Source organism: Protopterus annectens, chromosome 11.part0 (genome assembly GCF_019279795.1).
Source record: "Protopterus annectens isolate FY-2018-M chromosome 11.part0, PAN1.0, whole genome shotgun sequence".
Lineage (NCBI taxonomy): Eukaryota > Metazoa > Chordata > Ceratodontiformes > Protopteridae > Protopterus > Protopterus annectens.
The window spans coordinates 19,859,290-19,869,289 of NC_056745.1; the positions used below are offsets into that span (position 1 = coordinate 19,859,290).

At 34.9% G+C, this 10,000-nt stretch overlaps 1 protein-coding gene across 3 annotated transcripts in view; it reads left to right on the forward strand.

The window, feature by feature from the left end:
- LOC122815133 (gastrula zinc finger protein XlCGF26.1-like) overlaps nt 1–10,000 on the forward strand; it is a 94,228-nt gene that overhangs the window by 30,308 nt on the left and 53,920 nt on the right. The window lies entirely within an intron of this gene.

The window sequence follows — 10,000 nt, forward strand, 5'->3', positions numbered from 1 at the left end:
TTCCCTTTTGCACAGCTTCTTATAAATCATCCTGTTTAAAGTTGATCGACCCTGTATAAATTCTCAAAAGCAAACATTCTTTAGTTAGTTGATGACCTGTATAAATTCTGATGTAATCTTCCTCCAATGGATCCCATTTCTAAGTCTGAATTAATAAGGCAATCCATATCCACACCAAATATAATCTGAAATTTAAAAAAAACTGTGGTGGCAAACCCATATAAATAAATTATATAACAAAAGAAAGAAATTGCTTAATGCTTATATGATGTCTCATTTTACCTAACTTAAAGGAAAACTCTACCTTTAATACAGGTTAACTAAACCCTTAAGTTGTGTTTCTTCCTACAATATGGTTCCAGTATTGTATAGGTACCAGAAACCTGCATAGACTTTGTAAACTGTTCATTTCCTTTCCTTGGAATCAAATGACTGGAAAGCCCACCTAGTTTTTTAAGCTTAACTTCTCACATACTTTGCAGAGGAATTTGTCTCTACCTACATGACATACCATATACACAGAAAAATCTGTAGTTTAACCCTCTCAGGTACTGACGACAATCTTAGATGTGCAATTAGTCCTGATGATGTCAGGAGCTCAGCAGCTGCTATAAAAAGGGCAGAGAGCTGTGAAACTGTTTTCTGCTGTCTTTATTGCAGACAGGAAGAAAAACATAATCAGTGCACATAGTTGATAGCGTTACCACACAACTCTAGTTTTTTGCAGAGAAGTCCAGATTTGGGCAGTCTGTCCTGGGGAAGCATGAAAATAATAAATCTGTTGATACTTCACAAGAAAAATATTTTCTGAGTTGTCAGTAAATGTTACAGAAATATTTAATACTACATTTAATCATCTTAATAGATAAAGTAATATCAAAACAAAACACAGCAACAGCAAAGATGATAGCAACAACACACCAAACAGCCAATGCCTTTCTTCACTTTATTGTAAGATCTGGTACCTTGGCAATTCGCCTTCAAGGATCACAATTAATCACTGCACACTGTCAGCTTTTATAGTGAATATTCAAACAATTAATTAAGCAATAATCCAATTAATACACAAAAACTCTTTTAAAGTGACCTTGTAAATAACAAATTTAACATTTTAAACTTGTATTTAAATTCACATATAACAAAATAAAATACAATGCTTTTATACATCATATATAAATTGTTTATAAAATTCTTTAATGAAAATTTATAGTAAAATATTTTATATTTTTATATATATATATGTGTGTGTTATATATTCAAAATATTTCAAAATATTTATTTCCAAACTCCATCATATGCCCAATTCTAAGTTTAAACCAAAGGGCTTTAAAGTATTAAACTTGAGAATCATCCTTGTCTCTAACTCTAAAAGTTTATTGGTGATATTATCACCACTACAAACAAACGGTCTCCCTAAAACTCCATATTTTAAACTATCAGTCTTTCCCTTGTGAATTTCCAAAAAATGTTTGGCTACAGGGCTAAGTAAATTTGAATTACGAATATCTCTCAGATGTTCCAGAATCCTAACTCTAACCATTCTCTTGGTTTGACCAATATACCAAGTGTTGTGACAACTACAAGTCAAGGCATATACTACCCCAATAGATTTACATCACTGCATACTGTCAGCTTTTATAGTGAATATTCAAACAATTAATTAAGCAATAATCCAATTAATACACAAAAACTCTTTTAAAGTGACCTTGTAAATAACAAATTTAACATTTTAAACTTGTATTTAAATTCACATATAACAAAATAAAATACAATGCTTTTATACATCATATATAAATTGTTTATAAAATTCTTTAATGAAAATTTATAGTAAAATATTTTATATTTTTATATATATATATGTGTGTGTTATATATTCAAAATATTTCAAAATATATATTTCCAAACTCCATCATATGCCCAATTCTAAGTTTAAACCAAAGGGCTTTAAAGTATTAAACTTGAGAATCATCCTTGTCTCTAACTCTAAAAGTTTATTGGTGATATTATCACCACTACAAACAAACGGTCTCCCTAAAACTCCATATTTTAAACTATCAGTCTTTCCCTAAATAAATATATTTAAATATATATAAATTGTTTATAAAATTCTTTAATGAAAATTTATAATAAAATATTTTATATTTTTATATATATATATGTGTGTGTTATATATTCAAAATATTTCAAAATATTTATTTCCAAACTCCATCATATGCCCAATTCTAAGTTTAAACCAAAGGGCTTTAAAGTATTAAACTTGAGAATCATCCTTGTCTCTAACTCTAAAAGTTTATTGGTGATATTATCACCACTACAAACAAACGGTCTCCCTAAAACTCCATATTTTAAACTATCAGTCTTTCCCTTGTGAATTTCCAAAAAATGTTTGGCTACAGGGCTAAGTAAATTTGAATTACGAATATCTCTCAGATGTTCCAGAATCCTAACTCTAACCATTCTCTTGGTTTGACCAATATACCAAGTGTTGTGACAACTACAAGTCAAGGCATATACTACCCCAATAGATTTACATCACTGCACACTGTCAGATTTTATAGTGAATATTCAAACAATTAATTAAGCAATAATTCAATTAATACACAAATTTAACATTTTAAACTTGTATTTAAATTCACATATAACAAAATAAAATACAATGCTTTTATACATCGTATATAAATTGTTTATAAAATTCTTTAATGAAAATTTATAGTAAAATATTTTATATTTTTATATATATATATATATATATGTGTGTGTGTTATATATTCAAAATATTTTAAAATATATATTTCCAAACTCCATCATATGCCCAATTCTAAGTTTAAACCAAAGGGCTTTAAAGTATTAAACTTGAGAATCATCCTTGTCTCTAACTCTAAAAGTTTATTGGTGATATTCTCACCACTACAAACAAACAGTCTCCCTAAAACTCCATATTTTAAACTATCAGTCTTTCCCTTGTGAATTTCCAAAAAATATTTGGCTACAGGGCTAAGTAAATTTGAATTATGAATATCTCTCAGATGTTCCAGAATCCTAACTCTATGATATGGAAACAGTTCACCTATACCTTCGTCCTCACACACCAAGTACCAAAATCTTCTAACTAAACTAATATCATATCATATCATATTTACTTTTAAAAAAGGAAAAAATTTAAAGGATATATTAAATAACAACTGTTGTAATAAAATAGCCCCCCAGGTCACTAATGTAGGCACATTTAGATGCAATTCTTGTAGTCTTTGTGATAGGGTCATTAATATCAGTTCTATTAATGACACAATCCACACCCCTAGACATTATTTTAATTGTAAATCTATTGGGGTAGTATATGCCTTGACTTCTAGTTGTCACAACACTTGGTATATTGGTCAAACCAAGAGAATGGTTAGAGTTAGGATTCTGGAACATCTGAGAGATATTCGTAATTCAAATTTACTTAGCCCTGTAGCCAAACATTTTTTGGAAATTCACAAGGGAAAGACTGATAGTTTAAAATATGGAGTTTTAGGGAGACCGTTTGTTTGTAGTGGTGATAATATCACCAATAAACTTTTAGAGTTAGAGACAAGGATGATTCTCAAGTTTAATACTTTAAAGCCCTTTGGTTTAAACTTAGAATTGGGCATATGATGGAGTTTGGAAACAAATATTTTGAAATATTTTGAATATATAACACACACACACATATATATATATATATATATATATATATATATATATATATATATATATATATGTATATAAAAATATAAAATATTTTACTATAAATTTTCATTAAAGAATTTTATAAACAATTTATATATGATGTATAAAAGCATTGTATTTTATTTTGTTATATGTGAATTTAAATACAAGTTTAAAATGTTAAATTTGTTATTTACAAGGTCACTTTAAAAGAGTTTTTGTGTATTAATTGGATTATTGCTTAATTAATTGTTTGAATATTCACTATAAAAGCTGACAGTGTGCAGTGATTAATTGTGATCCTTGAAGGCGAATTGCCGAGGTACCAGATCTTACAATAAAGTGAAGAAAGGCATTGGCTGTTTGGTGTGTTGTTGCTAATATCAAAACAACATTGCACATCGCAGAGACCTTATCTTGATGATAAAATGAAAATAAATAATTACTGTTCATTTTATGATGGCACGGTTTGTCTTGCATAATCTCTTTGGACATCTAAAAAAAAGATTCCAACCCTAATAGGTGACTAAATGTTTTGTATAGTGATCCATTTATAAGTGGCATTTTCCTCAACTGCAACAGTTTCATAGAAATGTTAGACTTAAACACAGAAGTACTGATACTGTGTTCAAAGATTATAGTTTTGATGAAGTGGTCAGTATGCTGCAATATAAATCAAGGGATAGCAGTGCAGCAGAAGTAGAAAAATGTAACGTATGATGCCATTTGTGCCTCCAAAAATCGCCTAATACAAAATCATTTTTTAATGAACTTGTAAAATACCTTTGAACAAAAATAGCAAGTACATCAACATGTTTCTCCAACATTTAAGACAACAAAAAAAATCTTCCTACTGCTGTAGATACTGGTGAACAGCACATAACACTTGGAAGAGTTAACAGCTCCTAGATTACAGTGCTAGTGACATCTCAGGAGGAATGTTGGGTAGGGTATGTCCGTGCTCATAACACCGAACTACAAAATGACAATCCTTACAAAAGCTTGAAATTTACCTGCTTTCTTAGTCTACAGCTGTAAAATTGCTCTGTACTGCTTGTAGCAGGCTCTGGGAGAAATATATATGATGGTCATTTAGAAATAAAATGCAAGCACTCCTGCTACATAAGGTGTGCAAGATGGCTGTGACTCACACCATTGCCACGTATCTTAATGGACTAGGAAAGCATCATCACTTCCTTATGTCCACCATGACTAAAATAAAGGGGCTTGAAATGTATTCTGGGAAGGAGACAAGAAAGCACTAAAACAAGATCATGTTAATATGCCACACTCCATTGTCAGCCATTTTGGGGAAAACATTAAAATTAAGAAGCACTAAGATATATTGCATTAGAATAGCTCAGAAAAGAAAGTTCCAATGGAAAAAAACATTTTTTGAGTTCGAAGTTGGAGTTTTCCTTTAGGAGAACAATTAGGCAAAACTGGTAAAGAACCTTTCTCTGTACTCAGTCTCTTACAGACTCCTCTATGGCAATCTATGCCTAACCTTTTGTTCCATGAGAGATCCCACCATATTTCAATTTCTACTCCTTTACAGAACTAATGGTACATCAAATACTCACTTCAAGGAACTAAACCTTCATTAGCAGATAAAAAAAGACATGCTGACATGATACATTCATATCCCAATGTATCCCTCAGCTCTGGAACAAACGTCCACTACATGTCAGGCAGAGCAGCACCCTTGTCACTTTCAAGGTAAACCTACATAATTGGATGAGCAGCTTCAAATTCTCTCCTGGCCTTTCTTGTCTTTACCTCCTTGAGGCTAGACATAAATTTTAAATAGGGGGTTTTGGCTAGGCTTGAAACGGTCTGCAGACCAGTTGCATAGTACTTAATTATGAACCTACTGGGAAGCTCAAAGCTGAATATGAGATGAAAATAACCCCCCTAAAAAATAACTAGAAATATTTCTTTAACTATGATAGGACGTTAAGAACTAATGCTCAACAATGTTTGGAAGTACTATACAGTAATAATACACACTGTAATCCAAAGGAAATAACCAATATCCTTGCTGACAAATTTACTGCAAATTTTACTTCACCTACAGCTATAGCCATTCCACAGGTTCCACAATCCCAGCCATCCCCTAAAATTACCATGGAACAAGTTCTCTCACCCCTCTCAAAAGCTAAGAACAGCTAAGAACACTTCAGTCATAGGCCTTGATAATATACCAGTTTAACATTACAGTCTTGGGCCCTGATAATATAACAGGTTAACACTTCAGTCATGGACCCTGATATACTAGGTTAACACTTCAGTTATGGGCCCTGATAATATACCAAGTTAACACTTCAGTCATGGACCCTGATAATATACTAGGTTGACACTTCAGTTATGGGCCCTGATAATATACCAGGTTAACACTTCAGTCATGGGCCCTGATAATATATCAGGTTAACACTTCAGTCGTGAACCCTGATAATATACCAGGTTAACACTTCAGTTATGGGCCCTGATAATATACTAGGTTAACACTTCAGTCATGGGCTCTGATAATATACCATTTTAACACTTCAATCCTGGGCCCTGATAATATATCAGGTTAACACTTTGGTCATGGACCCTGATAATATGCCAGGTTAACATTTTAGTCATGGGCCCTGATAATATACCAAGTTAACACTTCAGTCATGGGCCCTGATAATATCCCAAGTTAACACTTCAGTCATGGGCCCTGATAATATGCCAGGTTAACACTTTAGTCATGGGTCCTGATAATATGCCAGGTTAACACTTCAGTCATGTGCCCTGATAATATCCCAAGTTAACACTTCAGTCATGGGTCCTGATAATATGCCAGGTTAACACTTTAGTCATGGGTCCTGATAATATGCCAGGTTAACACTTTAGTCATGGGTCCTGATAATATACCAGGTTAACACTTCAGTCATGGACCCTGATAATATACCAGGTTAACACTTTAGTCATGGATCCTGATAATATACCAGGTTAACACTTTAGTCATGGATCCTGATAATATACCAGGTTAACACTTTAGTCATGGGTCCTGATAATATGCCAGGTTAACACTTCAGTCATGGGCCCTGATAATATACCAGGTTAACACTTCAATCATGGGTCCTGATAATATACCAGGTTAACACTTCAATCATGGGCTCTGATAATGTACCAGGTTAACATTTCAGTCATGGGCCCTGATAATATACCAAGTTAATACTTCAGTCATGGACCCTGATAATATGCCAGGTTAACACTTCAGTCATGGGCCCTGATAATATACCAAGTTAACACTTCAGTCATGGACCCTGATAATATGCCAGGTTAACACTTCAGTCATGGACCCTAATAATATACCAAGTTAACACTTCAGTCATGGACCCTGATAATATACCAAGTTAACACTTCAGTCATGGACCCTGATAATATGTCAGGTTAACACTGCAGTCATGGGCCCTGATAATATACCCGGTTAACACTTCAGTCATGGGCCCTGATAATATACCAAGTTAATACTTCAGTCATGGACCCTAATAATATACCAAGTTAACACTTCAGTCATGGACCCTGATAATATGCCAGGTTAACACTTTAGTCATGGGCCCTGATAATATACCCAGTTAATACTTCAGTCATGAACCCTGATAATATGCCAGGTTAACACTTTAGTCATGGGTCCTGATAATATGCCAGGTTAACACTTCAGTCATGGGCCCTGATAATATACCAGGTTAACACTTCAATCATGGGCCCTGATAATATACCAGGTTAACACTTCAGTCATGGGCTCTGATAATGTACCAGGTTAACATTTCAGTCATGGGCCCTGATAATATACCAAGTTAATACTTCAGTCATGGACCCTGATAATATGCTAGGTTAACACTTCAGTCATGGGCCCTGATAATATACCAAGTTAACACTTCAGTCATGGACCCTGATAATATGCCAGGTTAACACTTCAGTCATGGACCCTAATAATATACCAAGTTAACACTTCAGTCATGGACCCTGATAATATACCAAGTTAACACTTCAGTCATGGACCCTGATAATATGCCAGGTTAACACTGCAGTCATGGGCCCTGATAATATATCAGGTTAACACTTCAGTCATGGGCCCTGATAATATACCAAGTTAATACTTCAGTCATGGACCCTAATAATATACCAAGTTAACACTTCAGTCATGGACCCTAATAATATGCCAGGTTAACACTTTAGTCATGGGCCCTGATAATATACCAGGTTAACGCTTCAGTCATGGGCCCTGATAATATACCAAGTTAACACTTCAGTCATGGGCCCTGATAATATACCAAGTTAATACTTCAGTCATGGACCCTAATAATATACCAAGTTAACACTTCAGTCATGGACCCTGATAATATGCCAGGTTAACACTTTAGTCATGGGCCCTGATAATATGCCAGGTTAACACTTCAGTCATGGGCCCTGATAATATACCAAGTTAATACTTCAGTCATGGACCCTAATAATATACCAAGTTAACACTTCAGTCATGGACCCTGATAATATGCCAGGTTACCACTTTAGTCATGGGCCCTGATAATATACCAAGTTAATACTTCAGTCATGGACCCTAATAATATACCAAGTTAACACTTCAGTCATGGACCCTGATAATATGCCAGGTTAGCACTTTAGTCATGGGCCCTGACAATATGCCAGGTTAACACTTCAGTCATGGGCCCTGATAATATACCAAGTTAATACTTCAGTCATGGACCCTAATAATATACCAAGTTAACACTTCAGTCATGGACCCTGATAATATGCCAGGTTAACACTTTAGTCATGGGCCCTGATAATATACCAGGTTAACACTTCAGTCATGGGCCCTGATAATATACCAAGTTAACACTTCAGTCATGGCCCCTGATAATATATCAGGTTAACACTTCAGTCATGGACCCTGATAATATACCAGGTTAACACTTCAGTCATGGGCCCTGATAATATACCAAGTTAACACTTCAGTCATGGACCCTGATAATATACCAAGTTAACACTTCAGTCATGGGCCCTGATAATATACCAGGTTAACACTTCAGTCATGGGCCCTGATAATATACCAAGTTAACACTTCAGTCATGGGCCCTGATAATATGCCAGGTTAACACTTCAGTCATGGGCCCTGATAATATATCAGATTAACACTTCAGTCATGGGCCCTGATAATATGCCAGGTTAACACTTCAGTCATGGGCCCTGATAATATGCCAGGTTAACACTTCAGTCATGGGCCCTGATAATATATCAGATTAACACTTCAGTCATGGGCCCTGATAATATGCCAGGTTAACACTTCAGTCATGGGCCCTGATAATATGCCAGGTTAACACTTCAGTCATGGGCCCTGATAATATGCCAGGTTAACACTTTAGTCATGGGCCCTGATAATATATCAGGTTAACACTTTAGTCATGGGCCCTGATAATATGCCAGGTTAACACTTCAGTCATGGGCCCTGATAATATGCCAGGTTAACACTTCAGTCATGGGCCCTGATAATATATCAGATTAACACTTCAGTCATGGGCCCTGATAATATACCAGGTCGCCTGATTATCATTGCCTTCACATTAACCAAACTATTACAACAGTTAACAAAAAACTGGGGTCTCTTTATAGAATAAGATTCTTTCTTACTCCCAAAGCAAGAGAAGCCACAGCCCGCTCTCATCTCCTCTCTTCACTCCTTTATGCCTCACCCATACTTACCAACCTGTACAAATCTGACCTAAATAAGCTCTCTGGCTGCTACAATCACATTGCTAGATTTGTTACTGGCATGCCTTACAAAACCCATCACTGTATCAACCTGCACAACCTAGGCTGGGTGGAACTACCTAACCTACTTCAACAAACCCAGCTAACAATAGCTTTCAAGATCCTCCATCAACCTGACTCCATCCCTGCACTGCGTAATTTAATCACCCCATATCTAAACCTAACTAGTCTGCGTTCAGCAAATAGGCTACTTGCTCAAACAATCAAATCCTGTAACTCTGGAGGTGACTCGCTGTTTGCAAATTCCATTGGTAAAATATGGAATTCCCTTCCGCCTCAACTCACCACCATCACCTCTTTATCCAAATTCAAGAAAAATCTAACCCTTCACTTTAAAAATCAGTGGCTCTGTCAATGTTCCAAACCAGACTAAACCCACCACCCTCCGGAACCCCACTACTCCTCATGTTTTCCTCTAGGCTCTTCCTCTATCTAGCATTTACTCTGACATTTTTTCCTTTTAAACCTTAAATGTTTATCAAGTACATAATCTTATTGTACC